This window comes from Thermobia domestica, chromosome 5 (assembly GCF_964235325.1).
Source record: "Thermobia domestica chromosome 5, izTheDome1.hap1.1, whole genome shotgun sequence".
NCBI lineage: Eukaryota > Metazoa > Arthropoda > Insecta > Zygentoma > Lepismatidae > Thermobia > Thermobia domestica.
The window spans coordinates 192180693-192205035 of record NC_137458.1 but is presented as its reverse complement, the minus strand read 5'-3'; the positions used below and the strand labels follow the sequence as shown (position 1 = coordinate 192205035).

The 24343-nt window shown below is 36.9% G+C and overlaps 1 protein-coding gene across 2 annotated transcripts in view; it reads left to right on the top strand.

Moving 5' to 3' along the window:
• The window catches only part of LOC145684748 (uncharacterized), a 1464901-nt gene that overhangs the window by 435153 nt on the left and 1005405 nt on the right, over window positions 1-24343 (top strand). The gene's annotated exons all lie outside the window — the stretch shown is intronic.

Here is a 24343-nt window from a genome sequence, read left to right as displayed (position 1 = left end):
TCCTTATGATAAATTCTAGCTCAAAGTTCGAAGCACTTGCTTTGGTACGTGCTTTCTCGTTTCTTTTTTTCCGGGAATAGAAAAGTTCTGGCGGCTAAGAAATTACACTATGTAATATTGCAAAGTTGGAAGTGGATTTATTTACATTTCAATTTGTGGTAATAAAGAAATTATCATTAGAAGACATTATTGTAAAAAGTAAGTTTTATTTCTTCATCCATCGCAAGTTTTAGAGCGCCCTATAAATCCCCCGAATACCAGTATCGAAAATTTAGCATGATATATCCATGTCGGTATATTTGCAATATGAAATGTTCATATATAACAATATCGATATAGACGATAGTGATATATCAACATATCGCACAGGTCAAGTTCCGAGAAGTTATACTTGAAATATACTGGAATCAGCAACCAAATTCTAAATATGTTCTCCATTTGCGCATCCAAGGTTGAGGGGAAGGGTGTGAACCCGAATAGAAATTTTAAGGGAAAAAATGTTAAAATAAAGGAAATCGTATTTTACCTTTAATATAAATCTATTAACAGAAAACTATTACTCTAATTTACCTTTTAATTCTGTTTCTGATTATATAGCAATATACTCTATAATTTTTTACAATCAAATAAACCGGAAGATGAAATTCCTGTGATATTAAAGTGGAATGTTCTATAAAATAATCATATTTCATTGCCCATATTTTTGTCAGTACTTTTGCCACAGCCTGTGAGCTACAAGACTAATAGAATTAGAAATTCGAGATTTTATTACTTGTTTCTCTCAGAGTAAAAGACTTTTGCATTTTTCTCAGATTGTAATTCTTTTAATAAAAGCCCCTTATCAGGGCTATCAGGGTTTCGAGGTTACACGTTCAAAACTTTTCGGTCCAGGTTGGACTTCGGCTTGGGCTGTCTTGATAGTAAGTAAATACTGATATTCATGCACATAAGACAAGATACGACAAAGCTGTCTTCTAAAATTTTATTCTCCTCTCGTTATCGAGAAAAAATATACCTTAATTTTTCAGAAGATGAAATGCTAGAATTGTCCCCTCTCGTTGACAACATTAAAACTGTTCCAAATTACTGCTTACATTTCTCATAGTTTTCGTTTTCCAAACAATCAGGTGATGATTCCAAAACCAGCTAAAACGAGCTGCACGGAGAAGATAAATATCAAATTCAATTCGACTCCAGGCTTCACCCTAAAAACAATGAATTGGCTCGCAAATCGAATCCGGTAAATTACCTCTAACTCGACTGGTGCTCATCCTTATTGCTTCCAGATGTTCTGAGTTTACAATCTGCAATTGTGGCAAGCTTAATTGTTCGTGGAGACAAGTATCATGGATCTGCAGAATATTTATGATTTGTATATAGCTGTGGAAATTTGTGACACACTAGTGGTGTGCACGGGCTCGGGCCGAGCCCGTGGGCTTAGGCCCGACCCGGCCTGCGGGCCGGACTCGTGCCACCAAAGCATATATCTCTTCGAACATGGGCCGGGCTGGGGCTGTAAATTTAAAATACACGACCATATTTCTCTGGCCTTTTCGAGCCTAATTTTGTAAATATACTATACAACGATATTTATTGGACCGTTCTTTCTGGAGAACGATTAAAGCACAACTTCAAAATTAAACCTTTAATTGCTGTAAACAAAAATGCAATTTCTCGTTCATTATTAAGTTTCTGTAATTCGGGATTATTTCGGGCTCTTTTGATTATCCATGAGCTCGGGCCTAAAGGCTAAAACATGTTTCGGATTCGGCTGGGGCCTCACATTAGAAATTCACAACCAGGCCGGGCCCGGGATAAAAATTCCGTCCCGTGCAGTCCTCAATGACACAAAATAACGAAACAGGGCCCGGGTGGGTCAATAGTAGAGCATTCACCTCTGGTGCATGAGGGTCTTGGTTCGATCCCAGGCAAGTAAACTTTCTGGTGGACAAATTCCGTGTGCGTGGGTTTTCTCGGGGTTCTTCCGTTTCTTCCCCCTTTCTTCATTCCACCTTTTCATTCATTTATCTTCCTCACCGTCTCGTTTAGCCTATCCCTCATAACCGTGGGACATAAAACTCAAACATTTCATTACAATATAGAGGCAGCAGCAGCTGTTTGTGGTTCGATCCGAAACGAGCTTAGGAGAATAGCAATACTATAAGAAACTATACACTTTCTCAGTTTCTAAACATATTGGTGTGGAGCGTATAAAGAAGGTATATATAACAATATATATCACTTTCCTAATTTTATATCTCTTCTTCCTTGCTGTACATAGACAAGCATTAAGCAAACGTTTTCTAAGCGTGACATTCCATTCCCAGCGAGAGCTCATGTGGTTCGGATTCCACGTTAATCAGTAGGCCCACGTCTCATATAGCCTCGTTGCTGAAGGAGACGTTAAATCAAAATCAGCTCAACTCTACGCACCGCATCAACACCTTAAAATTACTCTCTAGCAGTCGTGTTCTTCTTAGCGTATTAGTAAGAAAGCCACTTCTTACTTTCTGAGTGTTCACTTCGTACGGTTGGAAGTTCGCATCTTACCCAGTCCACAATGTTTATAGAACTTTTTCGTAATACTAACATTTCTCTTCACTGATGTAGATTAACAAGTGCCGAGAAATATTGTAGAAAGTACCTAGGTATGTGTAATGACGTCAAGCTAGAAGGAACGAGTAATTGTTTGTTCTTTGCAATTGCAGACCTCATTGGATCCGCACACGCTGTAAATTCGTTGTGATTCGCATTTCACATTGACTTCGTGGCACAGTATGTAGTGTTTCGGTGTACGAGTAAGAGTGTTGTGGGTTAGAATCACTCTACTCCATTCCTGTTTTTTTTTAATATTGTAATTTAATAATTTTTAAGTATTGCCAGTAGATGTTCGTCTAGAATTATACCTTATTTCAAGCAGACAGACAATTGAGAATAGAGGTCAAGGGAATAGGAGATAATACTTATTTCTTTGTTGTATAATGTTTTTTAAACTCACCTTAATGCAAACATATCATGCATATAGGCAATTTAACATATTTTGGGGGTATATTTTTTTGTTTGATTAGCGATTCGCCGCGTCTCTGCCGCTAGTGGGCCACTGGTGGTATAATTCTCAAAACAGAAGTGGGGCCTCCACTGATCGTCTCTGCGGGATCGCCAATATTTGTCGAAATGTCGATAGTTCCCTTCTTTTTTTCTTTTTTAAATCCTCCACTACCCCTGCCGTTGCCTATAATCAGGTCTTAATGGCAGACGCATCTGCCCCTAACTTTGGTAAATCTCTTTCTTATTTTTGTAATCTCTCTCTCTTTTCGTTCTTGTGTATCCCTAACGGTGGGAGTGGGGCTATTTTTTAGCCTGTTTCCTAATATTTAAAACAGGCTTATTATTTATTATATTTTTTTAATATTCTTCTTTATTCTGAAATGAAATATTTTTATTATTATACATTATAAACATTAAAACACATATTACAATGAACACGCAGACAAACACAAGACAACACATAGTACACATAGCTTGACGACTCTTGCTGGTAGCCAAATAACTCAAGGTTGAATCCCATTTAATTCATAACATGGTTTTACCTGTATAAGCGAGTTAGCTCTATGGTGGTTTCTCATTTAATAAAATCTTGGTTATTTTTGTAAACAATTAAAATTTGGTTTCACCTGTTAAAATGATAGATTTTTCACCTGTTTTATTATCTAAAATTATGTGACTATTTTGGTCGTGAAGTAAAATTTTGGTTTTCACCTGTTAAATTATTTTCCACCTGTATGACTATTTGTAAAATTTGTAACTATTATTAAATTTAAAATAAAATTCTTGGTATCCACCTGTTAGTTGATAAAAATTTTCCACCTGTATGAGCTACCCTCCTTCATACTAACACCAAAACACAAAAATTATACAAAATTGATTCTACGGTCCTCCGTACATTCCATGATCTATTCCCGGTCCTCCGAGTCCGATTGAATTATATGATAAAATTGCACGATGTCAACTAATTAACACGACACAATATAACACTACACAACACCCTACTCTACATCACACAAAAACTCACACAAACCACATTAAAATAGTATAGTTCCATTATATGATGATTTCTATTACAAATCGTTGAACCATTCCATTTATAGGGACTAATTTTGTTAGGTTTCCTAAGTTTCTTCCTCATCTGTTTTGTCTTCGTCTGGCTAAATCCAATCCAATTTGTACTCGATTGATCTCTAAAATCTTTGAACATAGTCTATTGAAATTCTGTCTATGATCTTCATTAGTGATTAATTCTAGGACACCATGTGATACACTTATACGTTGCAATTCACTTCTTATCTGTTGATCTTCTTCAGGCAGATGTATCATGTCACAATCAAACACCAGATGATCTGGTGTCTGAATCTGTCCACAGTCGCAAGCGTTGGTATCTAACAGTCCAATTTTATTAAATGTTGAATGGAACGGTCCATGACCACTTAGAAATTGTATGACGTGTTTGTTTAGTTCCAGATTTCCTAATTGCAGCCGTTGTCTGATGTTTGGAAAAATTTCAAAAACTCTTCTTGCCTTATTGCTTGAATCCCAGTTCTCTTGCCATTTGTCAATTACATAAAAATTAATGTCGTTATTTAAAATTCTTCCTTGAAAAATTTGCTCTAATTTCTCGGGATTCTGCCTTTGCTGCCAATATTTTCCGGCTGATCTTAGGATAGTAAGGTGAAGTGGTTCAATGCCAAGGATGACTTGTAGCGCTTCAACCGGTGTAGTGGCCATGGCCCCTGACATCCTGATTAATATCGATCTTTGAGCACTATCGATTTTTCTTCTTATTCTTACGTTCTCGTTTATCCTATGGCTCCAGGCGCTTGCTCCATAGGAAACAATGGCTTCAAAGATCGATTTGTAATATAGCTGGAAGTGTTTTGCTGGTAGCTTGTATTCTTTAGCCATGGTGTAAAATATTTTGTTTGCTAAACCGATAATCTTTTCTTTTTGTTTAGTCGCATGAATATCAAAGTTTAGATGTTCATCGAGCCATACTCCTAAATATTTAAAATGTTCAACTCTCTTTAATGGGTTGTCCCCTATTCTGATTACTGGATTTCTATTTAGCCTTCCTTTCACCATAATGTATTTCGTTTTGTGCGCGGAAATGTCCAGTTTTGCTGTTTTTGTCCACTCCAAGAGTACCCGCATAGCTGTATTAGCTTTTTGTTCTAAGTCATTCCTAGTTTTGGCATTTATTATTATGGCTAGGTCATCAGCGTATGCGACCACCCCGGAAATATCATTTTCTTTATCCAATTTAATTAGGCCTGGTTGCAGCGTTATGTCCCACAGTAAAGGCCCCAAAACCGATCCTTGTGGGCAACCTTTTGTGATCTCTTTTTTAATTTTAAATGTACCACCATCGTACTCGACCCTTCTATCCGAACAGTAACTTTTTATTAACTGCAGAATTGCTTTATTGACATTTAAATTTTCTAATTCTGAAAACATCTTCGGCCACCAGAGGTTGTCAAACGCGCCTGTTATATCCACGAATATTATTATGGTATATTTTTCTCCGATGTCGTTCAAAGTCTCAATGTGGTCCATAAGAGAATTGATTGCCTCAGATGTACCCTTATTTTTCCTAAAACCAAATTGCAATCTGCAGTTCGTTAGATCACCTCTACAAGAAATTATCCTATTTGCAATTATTTTCTCAAATAGTTTTCCTAGAATATTTAATAAACAGATTGGCCGATATGATTTCGGTGAACTAGGGGAATCCAATTTACTTTTCTCCAAGATTACAAGATTGGCTTGCTTCCATATTGTAGGGAAGACTCCGATTTCGAGACATTTATTGAATAATTTTGTCAAGTAGGGTGTCCAGAATTGATTGTTTAATTTGAAAATTTCTCCTTTTATTCTATCAGGTCCGGGTGCTTTGTTATTTTTGAGAGTTTGGAGAATTTCACCGACTTCTTCGTTATTAGTTAAAATTTCTTTGCTATCCGCAGTGTCTGTATTGTTAAACTCCATGTATTTTTGTCGTAATCTCGTATTTTCCTGATTGTCCGTATTTGGATTATCATTGGGGAGCAAGTTGTTTATGATGTGTTCTATAGTTTCCTCAATACCCATGGTATATTCTCCATCTTGTTTTTCCATGGATAAGAGCATTAATGACGGCCTGATTTTTTCTGTTACTATTTTGTAAGGCATACCCCATGGGTCAACCTCGAGTTTTTCTTTTACAAAGGTGTCCCAAACTTTCTTCTTCCTTTCCTTAAGTTTTTCCTTATATAATGTTAATATCCTATAGTATTCTTCTAGTCTTCTTGCTTTCAAGTGTGGATCGTGGGTACGCTGGTATTGCCGTCTCTTTGCCCTGGATTGCCTTTTGAGGATTTGTAGCTCATTGTTCCAAAAGTAGTGTCCTCCAACCTGTTTAATTTTGGACTGATTACCGGGGATGAGCTTCTTGATGGTCTCGATGATGGCTTCTTCTATTTGTTGAACCGTATTGTTCAGTCCTTCCTCAGTTATGCAGGTCAGATTCGGTAACTTAATTAGGCTATTAAAACTCTCCCATGATAATCTTTTAACATTGTAGGTTAGTTTATTCTCCTTTTCAACACCGTTTAAGTTTATTGAATGGTTTATGTTGAATTTTATTATCTGGTGATCGCTGGAAGATTCATTATTCACCACACACCAATTGTCTATTGCATTGATGAAGTTGTTGGACACCAAGGTAACATCTATATTAGATTCATTACCGTTTCTATTTCTGTAAGTTGGGGGATTCCCTTCCTTGTTTATAACGTGTAAGTTTAATTCACCTATTGTATGTTCCAGCCTTTCTCCCCTTTCGTCAAGGGTTCTCGAATTCCATGAAGGTGACTTGGCATTTGCATCAGCACAGATCAAAATCTTTCTGTTCGGATATGTGTTGCTGATTGTTGTAATTTCTTCCAAAAATCTGTCTATAGGAAGCGAGTACTGAAAATATGAGTTAACTAAGATAAAATCCAAATTATCATGCTTTACATGCAGGCAATTCGTCCAAATATTACTAAAATGTCTTAAATATAAAACTTGAATGTTATTGTTTAAAATCAAGGTAGAAGCAAATGCGTTTGATCCACTAAAAACGTGCCTAATATTGTGTCGGGGAACTTGTAATCTCTCCTCATTTATATATGGCTCCTGTATACAGACAATGTCAGCATTCCAGGAGATACTTGTTTGTATTATTTCATGCATGGCTAACTCTGAATGCATGGTGTTTATTTGAAGTATCTTTAAGTTAGCGGTTTGTATGTTAGGGTCCATCCTATGTATGATAAGTTTTAACCCATGCGTTCGGCCACTCATTCTTATGATTATAAACCATGCGGCCATGCAACCTGACGAAATGTATATAAATTCTATTTAGGTCTAAGTTTAAGTTGCGCCTGGCATATGCCATGTCAACTAGATCCAATAGTTCTTTTGGGTCAGTGGGGAGATTATTGGAACTTAATTCCATCAGGTCTTCATCTTCGGATTGAGGAAAAATTATCTGATCCCCGTTTTCTTTTATTTTCCTAGTTACGTGTCTCAAGGCTAACCTCAGGATTGCAGGTTGTTCTAATCTGGAAAGTTTAAGTGTAGTCTCGAAAGATTCGTACAATTGCTTAGGATTTTGGTCTCTCCTAGGTACAGCGCTATCCGTTCCAGTATGTGCTGACTTGAGGTCCGAGGCCCACTCGGAGCACTTAGTGTGGGTCCCGGTCCGTTGTGTCCTTCCGCCGGCACACCCAGGTTGGTGGTCAGTTCCCTTCGCCTGCCTAGTTCCCTTCGCTTCCTTCGCAATGGTATTGCCTTGGATTTCCGGTATTCCGCTATTCTCTGTTTTATTTTCCCTCGTTCTCTTGAAGCGCATTAGGGATTTAAGTATTCCTGAGCGTTTGGAACGATTTCCTAGATCTTCTTGTTTACTTTTGGTCCCGACCATGAAATCCAAGTTCTGTGTTTGCGTTGCGATACTTTCCTGGTGACCGCCATCTTTCTTTCCTATTCTTTCTTCCCGCTCTTCACCTTTTGATTTGGCTGGTTTTATATGACAATCCGAATTGCATTCTGTTAAAGTCTTGTGTATATCAATTTCAGTTTTGATAGTTTCTTGTTTTTCCTGCATTTGCATTTCTATTTTATTTCCCTTGAGTTTATCATTGGCACTTATTGTTCCTGATGAATCTTGGATGATCGTGTTGCGAAGTTGGAGTCTAGCTGTCATCTCCCTAATTTCTTCATGAAGAGTAGTATCTGGTTTCCTTAATTGGTAGTCATATTTTCTAAGTTGCCAGTCTATTTGTACATATAGTTGTGTATTTTCTACCTTCATTACAAATGTGATGTTGGGTTTCGAATGGCCATAATATTCCTTAAAGATCTCCAAAACCTCGCTTGGTTTCTTTTTCCACAATCCCATCCCAACAGCTGGTATTGTTATTATTTTAGGCTGTAGGTCCTTTGAGATTTCTGAAAAGAAATTAAGAACTGCGTCCAAGTCCTGCTTGAAAGTCTCCTTACTGGATATCACATGGATAAAATTACAATTAAATTTATTAGTTGAATATACCGCTCTAATCACTTGATTATTAGTGTTTAGAAACTCTAGATCCTTGTATTCTGTAATTGAAAACTTATCATGGGTTTCTGCTACTTCCTTGGCAAAGCCGGCAGGAAATGTTTGTAAATTTGGATTTATAAAGTGTAGAACACATTGTTTGTCCTTTTTAAGATTTATGCTCCCTGGATCCGCAACTAAAAACTTTGATACACTTCCATTTTTGTCTTGATCTGGAATATTTGTTTCTGCCCAATGGAGAAAATTTTCTTTACTTTTTTTGAGATTATAGGTCCTCATTCTCTCTTCATCCCTGATAGACTTAAAACTATTCTCTTTTCCTGTATGTATCACAATCCCGCTTGACATAATGTTACTGGTCTCGTCAATGTTTAAAATTTTATCTTCTTGTGTCAAGTTATAAAATTTATTCGAGGCCATAGTCAAATTTGCCTACTTCTCTTTCATAAAAGAATTTGTATGTCAAGCAGTCCTGATCATTCTTCGCATTACACTTCTTTTTTCTTATGAGACAAGGGATGCAGGTTTTTGGTTTGCTAATATTTTTGCAGTCTCCTTTCTCATGGTTATCTTCTCCGCAGTGTCCACATCTAGCGTTGGGCGCCTTACAAAACTTTGAGATGTGACCATAGTCCTTACATTTTGAACATTTGGCCACACTCAAGAATTCCTTAACCGATAGGGATTCATACATTATGTACACTTTCTTTCCATTAATGAGTTTTCTATATAAATTGTATGGCGCCTCTGCAACCAGATGGCATCTTGATGTGTTTTTGGGTCCAGTTCGGAATCTTATTTTGATTTCCTTTTCAGCCTGCTTCTGATCATTATCATCCAGATTCTGTTCAATAAGCGTTTCCAAGAGAAATTCATCTGAGTATTCGGAGGGAACGTTGTAAATTATTAGTTGCGGGTTCCTCTTCTTCTTCGTTTCCATAATGAACTCTTCTTTCAGCTTCGTGTTATTTTGGAGTTTCTCGAGGTCTTCTTTTGACGCTGCTTCAATTACCAAGGTCTTTCCAGCAGTTTTAGTTGCCATTATTTTGACCTTTTCTTTTGCTGGATTGAATGTTGTCGCCAGCTTCCTTTGGATCTCTTTTGCATCTAATTCTTTCTTTGCACCCTTAAGAAACAGTACAGGTCTTTGCTTCTTAGCTGCTTCTGTTATCGACTTTCCTCTCATTGATTCTTCTTTTCTCATGACCTCTGCAAAGGACAATGGAAATTGTTGTTCTTTACAGCCACGATCTTGATCTTGATTCGAGTTTTGTCTCACTTTTAGTTCAGCAACCTCTTCTCTAAGCTCTCTATTTTCTACCTTCAAATCTTGTATTTGACTCTTCAAAATTTCAATTTTTCCTTCCAATCTGGATTGTTGCACCAGCCATTCGGCGAACTTCTTCTTTAAAGTCTCTATTTTAGCTCTTCCAACCTTGCTTGTCTCGAGAGTGCTGTCAACAAATCTCAAGGCCTCCTCGTACGTTTTCCACGATTCTACCTCCTCTTCCACTACTTCTTCCTCCTGATCAACAGTTATCACTTTCTTGGTGGAAGGTGCCGTTTCATTCTGTCTTCTTGGTGTCCTATTCCCTGGTTGCAATAGTTGGGCATCCATCATTTCTTCATAGCTCCCAAAACTTCCCCTGGGAGTTCTCTCTTCTCTAAAACGAGGTCTGTCTCTGTCTCTATCCATCTCGAAACACTGTGCGCCTTAATTTTACGGATAACACACCCAACACCTTCGTATGGTGGGTTGCCTATATTAGAGCAGAAAATGTTACTGTTTGCAAACCCTATATATGTAACTGTTTATAGTCGATCGCCGGGTAGGTTATGCAACCTCCCTTACTTCGAAGCAGAAGGGGTTGCCTAACCTTCAGTCAAACTGCACATATATCCCGTGAAACTAAATGGAGACTTCAATACACGAAGGTATCCTGCTTAGCAGAACGCCTTAAATGTTATGCAACCAACCTTACCTATCAATCAAGGGAATGCATAACAACCAGTTATAATTTTACGATATAATTTAGCTATTGTTTAGCATATAGTTACAAAGTACAACCAGGAACTACCATGAAAATGTTTGCGTTTGCATTCCTTAAATGTCAGTGTACGCAAAAGCTTCCTGTTAAATCGTTAAATGAATTAAAAGTCACTAATGAACGCCATGCAATAAAACATAGGTTAGTTCGATAAAATATTACGTAAAAGTTTAAAAATTTATAGCGTTCTTATTTATAGTCAGAATAGAACCAAATTTTCATACCTTTTATATTATGTTCCGAAGTTCCTTTTACCGTTCCAACCAGGTCTCTATCACTTCAGGTAAAAAACTTTTGATGACCCACCTCAGCGGGGGGGGAGTAACACTTCCACACACTAAACACTACACATTTATACATTGAATGTCCACAACACAAAATATGAGCATTGTAGCACTCGTTTCTCCCACTAAAACTATTACACTTTCGGAGCACTAAAACAACACGTCCGCTCACTTCTAACCGATCTTTAGTACTCCCTTCGGTGGTCCTCTGACGCTTACGGCATGGGGTTGCTTCTGAAATTTAATGCGTATATACAACTGTATCCAAAATAAATGGCGCGTATTCTGTAACTTACATTTTCGCGCATTAACTTTGTTTTTGTTATTTTTTTTAGTGTTCATGAGAGAAAGATCTTAGAAACTAACATTTCTTTAAAATTTTATGAACAAAGTGGAAATTAAAGATGACATAAGCAAAAAGTTGATATCAATTACAGCTTTCGGCTGTTACCAACATTGAAAGAAATGACAGTATAGGTATTTGGAATCAAGGTAGTCATGAAATTTGAAACTGAGATTTCACTATATTTCTCTTGTGATTTTAATGCAGACTGCGAAATCCTTAAATACTAATTAAGTCAGGATTTTACATCCAAATTAAGTCGCAACATAATAATTCTTGCTAGAAAATCCGAATCGGCAATGAGAATTTAGCCCCTCCCTTGATCATATATTGGATTTGCAGCTGAGTTTCAATATTATAATGCTCAAGGATGCTAATATGTGTGGTTAGAACTTGCGCTTCTAGAAGCTTCAAGTTCACACGGATAAAGTAGAATTTCTGCATTACACACCTTTTCACTACTTTCAATATGTGTATTTATCTTGAGACAAACCCCCTTTGGAAAGTTTGCTTTATTGGATACTGTATTTCTGACGATGCTTTCATTATCAAATATTTAATTTCATTTAAATTAGAATTGCATACACCAAAACAGTTAAAAACTTTCTCATAGTTTTAACTTTAGCTGAGTTTAACGTCCTTTCCAGCAGCGAGGTTAATGAGACGTAAACCAACTGATTAACGTGGAATCCGCATCAAATGAGCTCCACGGGAATCGAACCTTGTCTCTCACACCTTAACTTTACTTGCACTTGGTCTCGAACGCTCTCAAGCGGATTTAAGAGGGTACAATTGCTACCCCTAAGTTTTTCAATCAATGCATTTTTTAGTAATTGTATTAATTTTACTTTTGAAAGGGTATAAACATTTCGTTTTTATTTCATTTTTTAGATTTATACGTAGTTAGTGTTAAACACAGTTTTCAATTTTATACGCGGCAATAGTAATTTTCAGGATAACTTCTCTTCTACCTCCAGACCGAGCCATACTGCTTTTATTCAAATGCAAAACTACGATTTTTATCAACAAAGAGAAGCTGTTCTAATAACTCTGGTATCACACAGTATTAATTGGCTGGTTCTGGTGAATAACCGGTTAAGTCGACCTTTTTTAAATAGAGATTTTACATTTATAAGCTTTTGGTGAGTTCTACATTGTGGAGAAGCGGCTAAGGCGAATTCGTAAAAGTGAAGAAGTTACAGCATTTGGTTACGTCAAAATTAGCCTGGTAACTATTGTAAAATTTACCTTTAAACTGCTCTTCTGTAAAATTTATTTTTCCCGACTTAGCCGGTTATTCACTGGAAACAGCATTTGCTGCCAACACTAACAGAAAATATTAGGTAATAATAATAATAATAATAATAATAATAATAATAATAATAATAATAATAATAATAATAATGAAGATCTGAATGATAAAGATATTTTTCAACCTTCTATTACAATTCTTGCGGGTTTCCCTGAATCTGAATATATTGTTTTTATAATGAATAAAGAGGCTTCAAACAACAGTTTGACAAATATGCTTTCTATAAAAGACAAAAACCACTACAAAGAACTAACCAACTGACATTGTATCTGTTTTTTGAACACAATGTTGCAAGGCATACAAACAAGTAGAAGGCACGCCTATGGGTAGCTTGCCTTTTTGCCTGAGGGCAGTTTCAGTACTAAAATGAACACTTTCATTCTCTCAATATATTGTGCAGCTATCAGTCAGTCACGCAAGTTCTTTCCAATGGTTTGATTATAAAACATAGGTTAATTAAACCACGTTGCTGTAGACAGTGACGGTGGAAGATGGAAACCCTTGCCCAGGCAGAATTTTACAGAAACGTTTTGTTCACCGGGTTGGAAGGAAAGTCCATCGTACGTTGTAATCTTTCCCCTTCTTCAATACACACTGTGTGAAATTTAACTTGTATACTGTAGTGAGTTGAAGTATATTTTTTAAAAATGTACGACGATAAAGAATCTTATTTTTAAAAAGTAACATTATAAAATAAGAGTGATATTATCATTATCACAATATACTCAAGATGAAAATTATTCATTCACTAATCGTCGTACTTAGTTGTCTGCACTGAAATTCTCATAATGCGTTTTTTTTTCTTTACTAATATGAGCACCTTGGCTTTGGTACTGAGATAATTAATAACTTTTTCCAGAAAATCTTTGTGGTAATGAAGACTCATCAAATAGTTAATCTATGTTTGATCATGGTACTCCGAAGATAAGATTTCATTCTTCATAGAGCCGAAAAATCTCTGGTGTGACTGATGTCATAGGAAGAGTAAGGTAAAACGCAATGTTAGCTTATTGACTTCCGAAAGCAAATAATGAGTTCTCTTTTGGTTCAGATTTCAATAAGACAACCAGATGTTGAACACCTTCAATGACGTTTAAAGAATCATTTTTGCTTCGGTGAAGCGAGGAAATCATCTTTAACTATGCTTTTAAGATATCAAAATATATGCCCTTTGAATATATTTAGATTAAAACTGGAGTTATGTGAATAGACTTTTCATTAGTATTACTAATCAGTGTCTGTTAAATATCCTACAGCAGAGAAAATATAGTCCTAAATCTTCTATTCATAACGTTTAAAACGAAGTCGTAGGCTTCAAAGTATTTTTCACGGTAATAATCTTTCGATGCTAAACATATTTAGTGTCGTATTTTACCGTGTCAAGCGTTTTAGGGATTCTTCTCTGCCGTAATGTAGGACTCAAAGTTAAATCTTCTGCCTTCTCCAAAACTTTATCTTAAACTTCAACGAAGTCTTTCAGTTTCGACTGAAAGGAATGCTTCGTTACTTCTGCTCGTCTATTCATCACTTCAGCTTTAGCACTGATATTACTTTTCTGTAATTGTTTGGAAGAATGTTCTGCCAAGGAAACGTAAAAATATATACTATTACACGCGTACTTGTTGTTGCCTTAGTTCATTTTCTTTTTCTCGTACTCGTTCGTTCGTCGGATATGCACTATGAGTGACTTTAGAAATAATAAGGATTTCACCAGCAAAGGGGAGAATCTATAATTTTTAGTGTTCTCCATTTTTTCCCAAGCAGGAGGTTCTCTAAACAACCTAAACAAAGTCAGCAGAGAAGAGCAGAAGCTTCTGGAGCAAGCAACAGCTCTGTTCAACTATACTTGGTTCTAGGGTGCCGAAAAATCCATTTTTTTCTCGTTCATTTACGTATCTGTTCGTTGTCCTCACTCGATAAACACTGAGTTCAACAGGGTTGCGTGAGGAGCAGAGAAGCGACAAAGCGAAAACAAAACAATACTGTCAATGCTTCTGTTATTGTACTCTAGTTTATATTACAGAATGTTATCTCTACAGTGTTGTTGAAAGCGGAAGAAAGAAGGAAAAGCCTAATGATGATAGATGACAAACAAAAGCAGCACACACAGTCCTTGGAAGTAGAACGTTGTTTTTATTATTAGATCGTTGTCAATAACTGATTCCACGGAAAAATGAGAGTGGTTATTCATTACTTGATTTCTATTATCATTTTTAATTTGTCGTGATTTTTTAACTAATACTTCCCTAAATATTAACCAGCAGCCCGAGTGGTTCAGCCGTCTCTGGTTGTAGACAATGGATGAGAATCCAAAGACCGCATTTTAGCCATCATAAATGTTGGCTTCAACGTCACATAAGCAGCGATAAGTGTTATAATTCCCATAAAGACTGATGAACGATGGGTAAAGCGATATCGAGAAACTGGAGAATCTGCTAGAAGTTCAGCTAGTGAGAGAAAACGTGCAACAACACAAGAGCAAGATAATCGGCTCATGGCCGTTGAACAGCAGAGATCACACACGACCTTCCGGCTACTGAGACAGGTAGCGAATTTCCCTGCTTCACGATCTAGTGTAGAAGACGGTTTAGAACAGCGGGTCTTCATGCTTGTCGTGCTGCAAGAAATGAAATCCTCTCACAGGATCATATTCGCCTGCATCTTGAATTTGCAGAGAACAGGCACCGAAATTTGAACGATGTTATCTTCACATATGAATGCGTGTTTGTTCTTGAAAACCCAGGAGCAGCCGTCGTGTGTAGACCAAAAGAAACCATGTATGACCCACGATATGTCCACCACAGACAGCACTGTGGGCGTTTTTCGTTATCCTGGAGTTTCTTGTTGTCAAGGGGCTTAGGAGTCCTCTATCAAATAGACTTTTCTTCATCGCCTCCGTGGTGAAGTCCTCCGGAAGAACACGCGCATAGTAATCATAACGTTTGTGGTTCTCGCACACCCCAGGCTACTTCCTTGTAGTGTTTTACAGACTCATCTTTAATGTAAATAAATCACGCATATAGGCGATTGAACATATTTTGGTAGAGTAATTTTCTGATTGATTGGCGTTTCATTGCTTCTCTGCCGCTGGTGGCATAATTTTCAAAACGTATGTGGGGCCACCGCAGATAGTCGCTGCGGGGCCGCCAATTTTTGGCGAGATGTCGCTAGTTGACAAACCGTGGTCCACCGACGCTTTCGGCGTGAGATACTTGTCAACAACCAAACATATTTCTAATGTAATTAATGGAAATAAAACCAAATCGAAGCTTATTGTTAGAACAGTGCAAAATTATATTGTAGCAATTTTCACTGTTACAAAGAACGTATTCTTGTTCGTGTAAAAACTGCTGTTTTTACAAGGACTTTAAATCACAATATTTTCGTTTGGAATTAGATGTAATTGAAACGTGCAACTTAACCATCGCATTTTGCATTCAATATTACACCATTTGCCACACTGAATGCCCAGTGGAAAAATATCGTTAATCCTTGTGACATTAATATGACATATGTGATATTATAGTACGTAATTAAATTTTAGAAGCAATCCCATGCTGTAAGCGTCGCTGGACCACCGCTGGGGAACTAGCGACATCTCACCAAATATTGGCGGCTCCGCAGCGACGATCCCCGATGGTCCGTTTCTTTGTTAATTATATCACCAGTGGAACACTAGCGGCAGAGACGAGGCGAAACGCCAATCAAAACCAAAAAAATCCCAAAAATATGTATACTTGCCTATATGCGTGATTTGTTTACAGTAAGCTGAGTCTAAAAAACATTATAAAGAAGAAAACAAGTGTTACCTCCCTTAACTCTATTCTGAATTGTCTGTGGTTTGAAATGAGGTATAATTACAGACGAACGTCTACTGGCAATATTTAAAAAAATATTAAAATATATTTAAAAAATAGAAATGGAGTAGAAGTGATTCTAACCCGCAACCCTCTTACTCGTAAACCGAAACACTACGTACTGTGCCAAAAAGCCAACATGAAATGCGAACCACAACGAATTTACAGCATGTGTATATATAATGAGGTCTGCAATTGCAAAGAACATAACAATTACTCGTTCCTTGTAGCTCGACGGCATTACACACACCTGTGTACTTTCTACAATATTTCTCGGCATTTGTTAATGTATATCAGTGAAGGGAATTGTTAGTATTACGAAAAGGTTCTATAAATATTGTGGACTGGGTAAGATTCGAACTGCCCACGGTACGAAGTGAACACTCAGAAAGTAAGAAGTGACTTCCTTACCAATACGCTAAGAAAAACACAACTGCTAGAGAGTGATTTGGATGGTGTTGGTGTGACGCGTATAGTGTTGCCATGAGACGAGGCTGACCCTTTGGGACGATACAAAACATCTCGTGTCCCGAAAATGCAAGTACAGTTTTTGTATTTAAAAAAAAAATAAACTGCAAACGTAATGGTTTCGATATTCTAACATTATCTTTCTCGGACGACACATTAAGATGATGTTATTTCTATATTTTTATTTCTATATGTTTAATTTTTCGGCTGTGTTTGATAAACACTATATGATTTCCTACAGTTTTTTGAGTCTGACATTTATAGTTGAAATATAACTTTTCGTTCCATTGCATTTTATTATCAATAGTTGAGGTACCTTGAACTTCATTTAACTGGGACTGAGGAAACTAAATTTCTTCAGATAGTTGTGAAGTCGAACTCCTGACCTGGGTGGCTTTTGTATGTATCCTTACAATTACTTTTTACAACGTATGTCCTGCACAGTAAAAAAAAAAGCTGTGTTGATTCAACAGAATGCGGTGAGCCAGCGGGAGTACTACTCTTTGTGTTAAATCACACAAGACACAGTGCTGCTCTCGGCAGTGGGAGAAAAAGTTAGCTGCAGTGAAATTTGAGTAACGATTTCTCAGTGAGAAGTCGACCGTCTTACCTACTTGGCTAATTCGGCAGACAGAAAGAACACTTTTTTAAACAGTATGAGACTAAAAAAAAATGTTGCTGAACTTGAAACACAAAACTGCTCTCTCGGCTTATACCATTGTTTAATTACTTTTTCATTTGTCAACTAAGAAGCACAATTCCCCGTCCCTTTCACTACCCTTTCCATAGCTTTTAGCCAAACTACACGAGCCGCCGACGCGATGGCCAAAACATTCTTTCATCACGGTTTTTCTTATTGTCTCTGGAGCCTGTCATGGTATCGCTATTATTAGCATCGAATCATAATAATAAATACGGTCGTAATTGTAATATGCAAGTTCCATTTTCTTCTACACTTTCCCTGTCAGAAAACATCTTACATTATATCTAATATAATAAGTGTGTTAGGAATTAGGAACGGTTTAGTGAAGGTTAGGAAGGTCACGGCGCCATTTTAAACCTGTCTTAAGACCATCTTTACTACTGTAATTGGCGTGTGCTATTACCCACTCCAGCACAGCAGTAGACCTGCCTATCTGACTTGACTTGCGGTTTTAGAGAGTAAGATAGGTTGTACGGAATAACATTTTAAAAAGTCAAGTCGGTATTGAAGAATTGAGCACGGTTAGAAGGGCCTATTTCAATTCAATTTGCGATTTTACTTCATGTAAACATTACTTGATATTAGTGTCTTTGTCTTCGACGTATCTATGAGCAATTTATATTCGTGTATTCAAGCTGGTAAAACAAATTTTAATCTTTGAGAATGTTAAAAAAAGAAAAAGAGGTCGAGGAGCCTCAGACCAGCGGCGCAAAGCTGTCTTCAACAGTGGCTAAGACCATTCCCATATTTTTTTCTTGAACGATGTTCAAAATATTTATGAAGTTGAAAAACAACACGGTGACGATCAGGGGAACGGAGTTGTTTTCAACATTGGACGGCGAGCAGAACTGAGGTTTATTGTGAAGGGGAGAGACAAACTCCTACTATGGTAGATGAACCGGATTTCTGAGGTGAACCTGTTGTATATTATACATCAGGCGATGTAGATGAAGTGGCATTCGGACACAAATCATCACATTTCTCCTCAAAAAACACATTTCAAATCGGATTATTGGGGGGACGGTCCCCCCAGTTCCAACATTGGGGAAGACTTGTCCCCCTTATCCCCCAGATTTGCGCCTCAGAGAATTAACACCAGAGAAATATTATATTGTAAACTTTTTGTCCTTGCTTTGTGAAATCATTTGAATTTATTTTTAAGATCTCTAGGCAACTTTGGCTCACGCGGATTTGATTATGATTAAAGAATTAGTGGAATGAAGAAAGCGATAGGGTACAAGGGAACTCCGAGAAAACACACACATTCGATGTTTGTGCGCCACAAAGCTCACATGGCAGTAACTGAGATCAAACTCACTAACACACGCACCAGAGGCGAATGTTTCACAACGAAGCCACAGTGACAATTTTTGTCTTGTGTGTTCTGGGTAATAACTGTGCATCTTGATCAGCATCCTGCAGTCTGCTACATTTTGCTTTCGTTCCCATGATATGCTGCAATACGTTATGAGACGAGACCAGACAGAATCCCTCGAGACGAAACGGGAAGAGAACTTTTTAGACGAGACACAAGACGAGACGTGCTTTGCAAGAGAGGAGACAGACTGAAGTCTCGTTTCGTCTCGTGACAACAGTAGACGCGTAGAAAACGTATTGTTAATGGTTGTCTATGTATCATCATCCGCAAAAAATGGTTCACATATACTATAAATTTTACATTTTCATTAATAACTCAGTTTTCTTTATATATTACCGCTTCTTTGTCCTTTCCTTAACAAAACAGTGTAGTAATGAATAATTATTTATACTTTTGGAAAAATATAAAGCAAAATAAAAAAATTATAGACAAAAACATTTATTCTTATGAAACCTTTATCTGTCAAATAATTACGCGAAGAATATCCCGGAGGAAATTAGAAGGAAAATGACTAGACACAGTGCACAGGTATTAAGAACACTCATTAACATGTGAAGTTATTGAACAGGAACATGAACTGGACAGACAACTACGTATTTCTGCGTTAAATATGCAATTCACACTTCATGCATAGTTCCAATATGAAAAATTAATGAATATCTTCAGTTGAAATTACTGAAATAGGGAGAAAACGACTATTTAAAACTTGAAGTGTGAACCTGCGCTTGGAGTAATGTATTAGTACTATTACAACGTATTCTTTCATAAGTTGTCTTGGTAGTCAAGCGTGTTCAGTAGTGCTCTTGGAATTCTAGCATCGAAGGGCGGCAGTTCCAATCTGCAACCAGGAAGCTTTTCTTTTCAATAAATGGGAACATTTCTTTAAATATAAAGTTCCGGTTTGAAGTGCTTGAAAAAACAAAATCACATGAACTGTCACATTTCAAAGCTCAGTCGCATTTATTCACCCTTTCATCATTTATATACGAAGACCCTAAAATGAGGAACGTTAACATTGTTATAATGGGAATATATTTCTGATTTGAATACCAACCTTAAACCACACGTCCACAATGAAAATTATACATCTTCCTGATACCTATTGCAATATGCAATTTAAATGTAGAGAAAGAGAGAGAGAGAGAGAGAAAGTATTTGAGAGAGATAAAAAAACAATTTACACGTGTATTTTTAATTAGAACCTATGAAGTTTTTGCTATTCATAAACTGGATTTTTATAAAGCGATTTCTCCTTTTTCGTCAAGCTTTTGTAATTAATGTCGCAAATAGTCCGATACTTTGTAATATGTGCCAGCGAAATAAACGCATGTTTCTAGCGGGATAGTATCGTCTATCCCTTGCTTCTATTGATGGTAAAAATTAAAGTTGATGTTGTGTTTAACCTCCCTTTCAGCAGCGAGGCTATTTGAGACGTTTACTTACTGGTTAGCGTGAAATCCGAACCACATGAGCTCACACCCGGAATCTAACCGGGTTCCTTACGTCAAATTTGCGTACGCTAACCACTTAGCCAGGAACGAAGTCGGTATAAAAATAGAATACCATACATTATCCCATATTACTCACCGACAGGTTTCTGTTTTATGATCAGTTAAAATAGTATTTCTGGACACTGCAGCGAAAAATGTAATTGCTACATAATGCACTGTGCGAAAAATGCAAAGAATAGAAACAATTAAAACGAAACAAGGAAATAATTCAATGTAAAGTGCTTTGCCTCTCTCAAATAAATCACTCAATATATTACAAGTGCATATCTTGAACATTTCTAGTAGAACTATTAAAACGCGCTGGCTTTATAACTTGCCTGAGTGGTCTAGTGGCTAACATGTGTGTCTGTGGTGGATGGGGTCCCGAGTTTAAGCTGTCTGTCATGGTATGGAATTGCTGTTAAACTGTGCTAGCGGTAGGACGTGTTATCTGGTGCAGTGTTTGTTCGCAGTTTGACGTGCTTCGCTTTATCACTACGTATGGTTCATTTGTGTAAGTGACTATATACTGTAAAATATTAAGATGTCTCAGCTCGTTAGAAAAAATATCATTAAATGTGTATTTAACGATGGAAAACGTAATAATTGCCCGTCACCCATCGCTATTCATAAATGGATCGAGAGTTTATTTAAAGAGGACTGCCATGACATTGTTGCGCTCCAGCTTCACTCTGATGAATATGCTGTGTTTGTGACTTTTAATACTGATGACATTTTTGAAAATGTATTAAGCTCGAACCTACGGTGCCATTTAAACATAGTGACGGTAGTACCTCTTTTGTCGAACTTGTCAACACAATGGAAAATATTACCAGGGTAAGAGTCTTTAATTTACCTATTCAACTAGATAATAAAGTTATTGAGCAAATTCTGACTGAATATGGAAGTGAAAAATATAACCAACGAGACATGGTGTCAAAATTATCCCCTTGCAGTATCCAATGGAATACAAACTATGAACGTTGTCCTTAAAAAAAACTATCCCTTCACGTTTACTCTTAAAGGATTTCGTGGCTTCATATCACATGAAGGCCAGCCTGTAATGTGTTTTTTTCTGTCGATCGTTAACTCACCGACTTATTGACTGTGATGAGGAAAGAAGACAAGAATTGAATGGCCCTCATACGTCTCAAACGTCTGACATTCGATTTACCGAGTTTCCCCCCACTCCACCCCGCATCTAGCGCACCGCCACTGCCTTTACAAACGTCATCCCTCGGCAACTATTCCAAAAAAAAGACCTTGTGAACAACATGTGCAATTACAACCAAACAGTTCTGAACCAGTAACTGACATCTCTACTACGATTGCTGCTGATACGGATAACAACTCTGATTCCACATCTGACCTTATCAACAATGCAGCTGAAGAAACACATACACCTAGTGTTAATGTTAATGACCTTGCAAGTGTTGATAATATCGATACTTCGTCTGGTCCCCCTGGTAAACAGCTTGTTGGTACTGAGGGTTCCCTCCAAGCTATGAAACAAAAAACTGCTATGGAATTCGTTGCACCTACTTTAGATACAGACGGTAGTGTCCTTGACCTGGAAAGTAAAATAACAGACATTCCTGATACAAGGGAATTACGATCACGAAAGAAACGTGGCTCGCGTGGTTCTTATTTACAACCTGTGAATGTCATAACAACTCGAAAGAAGAAGAGGCGTGGTGCTTCAATAACTGAATGTTTACGTCACGACGATACTGCATCAGGCGTGCTCACTGACCTTCAAGATTTGTAAACACTTTTTTCGCTTTTTTGTTGTCAGTGTGACTATATTGACTTTCTCGTCTTCTGTTTATAGTAATTCGTTGATATGTTCCAATCTTACATTTGCTTTTCTGTTTTCTTACTTATAACACTACATTACACGTATTGTTTCCCTCAATGTAAACCGTATGCAAAATATTGTAAAAAAAAGAATTGTTTAAAAATTGGTTTATGATTATGACGCAGATTTTATATGTCTTCAGGGAATAATCTCTGATGAACACTGTTAAATCTCTGGTTATAAGAGTCATGTTAATATTGGTGTACATAGTTTTGGAACTGCTATATTAGTGAAAGAAGGTATACAAATTGATTCCCGTAAAATGTTGGTGGATGACAGAGGGATAGCGTTGTATTGGAAAAATACTGTAATTGTCAATATGTATGACAATTCGGGGCATCAAGGGAAGACGGATAGAGAGACCTTATATTCTGAAGATTTGTTGTATTTACTTTCTGAACCATTTAATAACATTATGCTCATGGGCGATTTTAATTGTGTACTTCGAGCTAATGATTGTGTCGGGTCACCATCATATAGTCCTGCACTACAATTTTTTGTTTCTTAATATATGCTGGTTGACACTGCTATCTACTGTAAAAAGGATCATTACTTACGTGCGCAGTAATGCGGCGACGAGAATTGACCGTTGTTATTGTAATCCAGACTTGGTTAAATTGGTTGTTAAATATGATGTCTGTTTAGCCCCGTTTACTGATCATTTGGGTCTAGTTCTTGTATTAAATATTGGTTCAGCGTACTGTCTGAGGACGATCTTACTGGAAAATGTCCCCCCTTGGTCTAAGTGATCCTTATTTTCTTAACCAGTTTCATAGGCACTGGTCACTCTTGCTTCACCACCGCTGCAGGTATACCACAAGCCTCAAATGGTAGGAGCAATATGTGAAACCCAAAATAAAATGCCTATATATCGATCACTTTCGAGATAGGAATGGCAACAGTAACCATATGATGCAATTTTATATGAAATGTTAACAATCTGCTAGTGTTTATCGGCTACTTCCCCAATATCGTACTGAGGTATGCGGTATTATAAAGGTAAAATTTTACATTTGCAGAGAGAGTGCACTGAAAAATTTCGTTACTATTGTAAAGATAACACTGTAGTAGAAAACGAGCGTATGACGTTACACCATCAAATTCATACAAAAAAACGTAATAATGTAGCTTTAATTTCAAAATTAACCTCTAATACTCAGCAAGTACTAAGTAATCCGAATGAAATTAGAGCTCACATTCATAATATATCCCAAGAGTTGTATAATGCATCACAGAACAAGACTCCTGGTTGGCAATTTACTCCTCTGCCAGGTTATATATTGACATCTGATTATAATGACAAGTTAATGCAACCATATACCAAAAATGAGATCCAAGAGGTAATACTTAGTTTTCAGAGTTATAAAACTCCTGGCATTGATGGATTAGTGGCAGAATTTTATCAAAAGGTGTTTCCTATTATAGCTGATGAGTTTACTACTACTGTGGATGAAATATTACATCATGGTGTAATTAGTGAATCCTTTGCTACAGGTGTCATTATATTAGTACCAAAGTTACCAAATCCTACTTGTCTTAAGCATTATAGAGCGTTAACTATGTTAAATGTTGACTACAAAATAGTAGCAAAATGCTTCTTCAATAGGTTAAAGACAGTGCTCTCAAGCATCCTACACCCGATGCAAGCAGGATTTCTAGAAGGTAATAAACTTCTTGATGTATTGATGAATCTTCGCGATGCAGTGGCATATATTGATTACTACATATGTAAAAGCCTTCTATCTATAGATTTAAGGGCAGCATTTTATTTGGTTAACCGTGGGTATTTATTTCACGGAGTAATGGAAAAATTTGGATTTCATCCTGCTGCAATTAATCAAGTGAAAATTTTGTATATGTTTTCGAGATCTAAAATTCAGGTGAATGGTTATTTAACACCGTTTGTAACAATCAAGAGATCTATTAGACAAGGGTGTTCGCTTTCTATGTCTCTTTTTAATATTTAC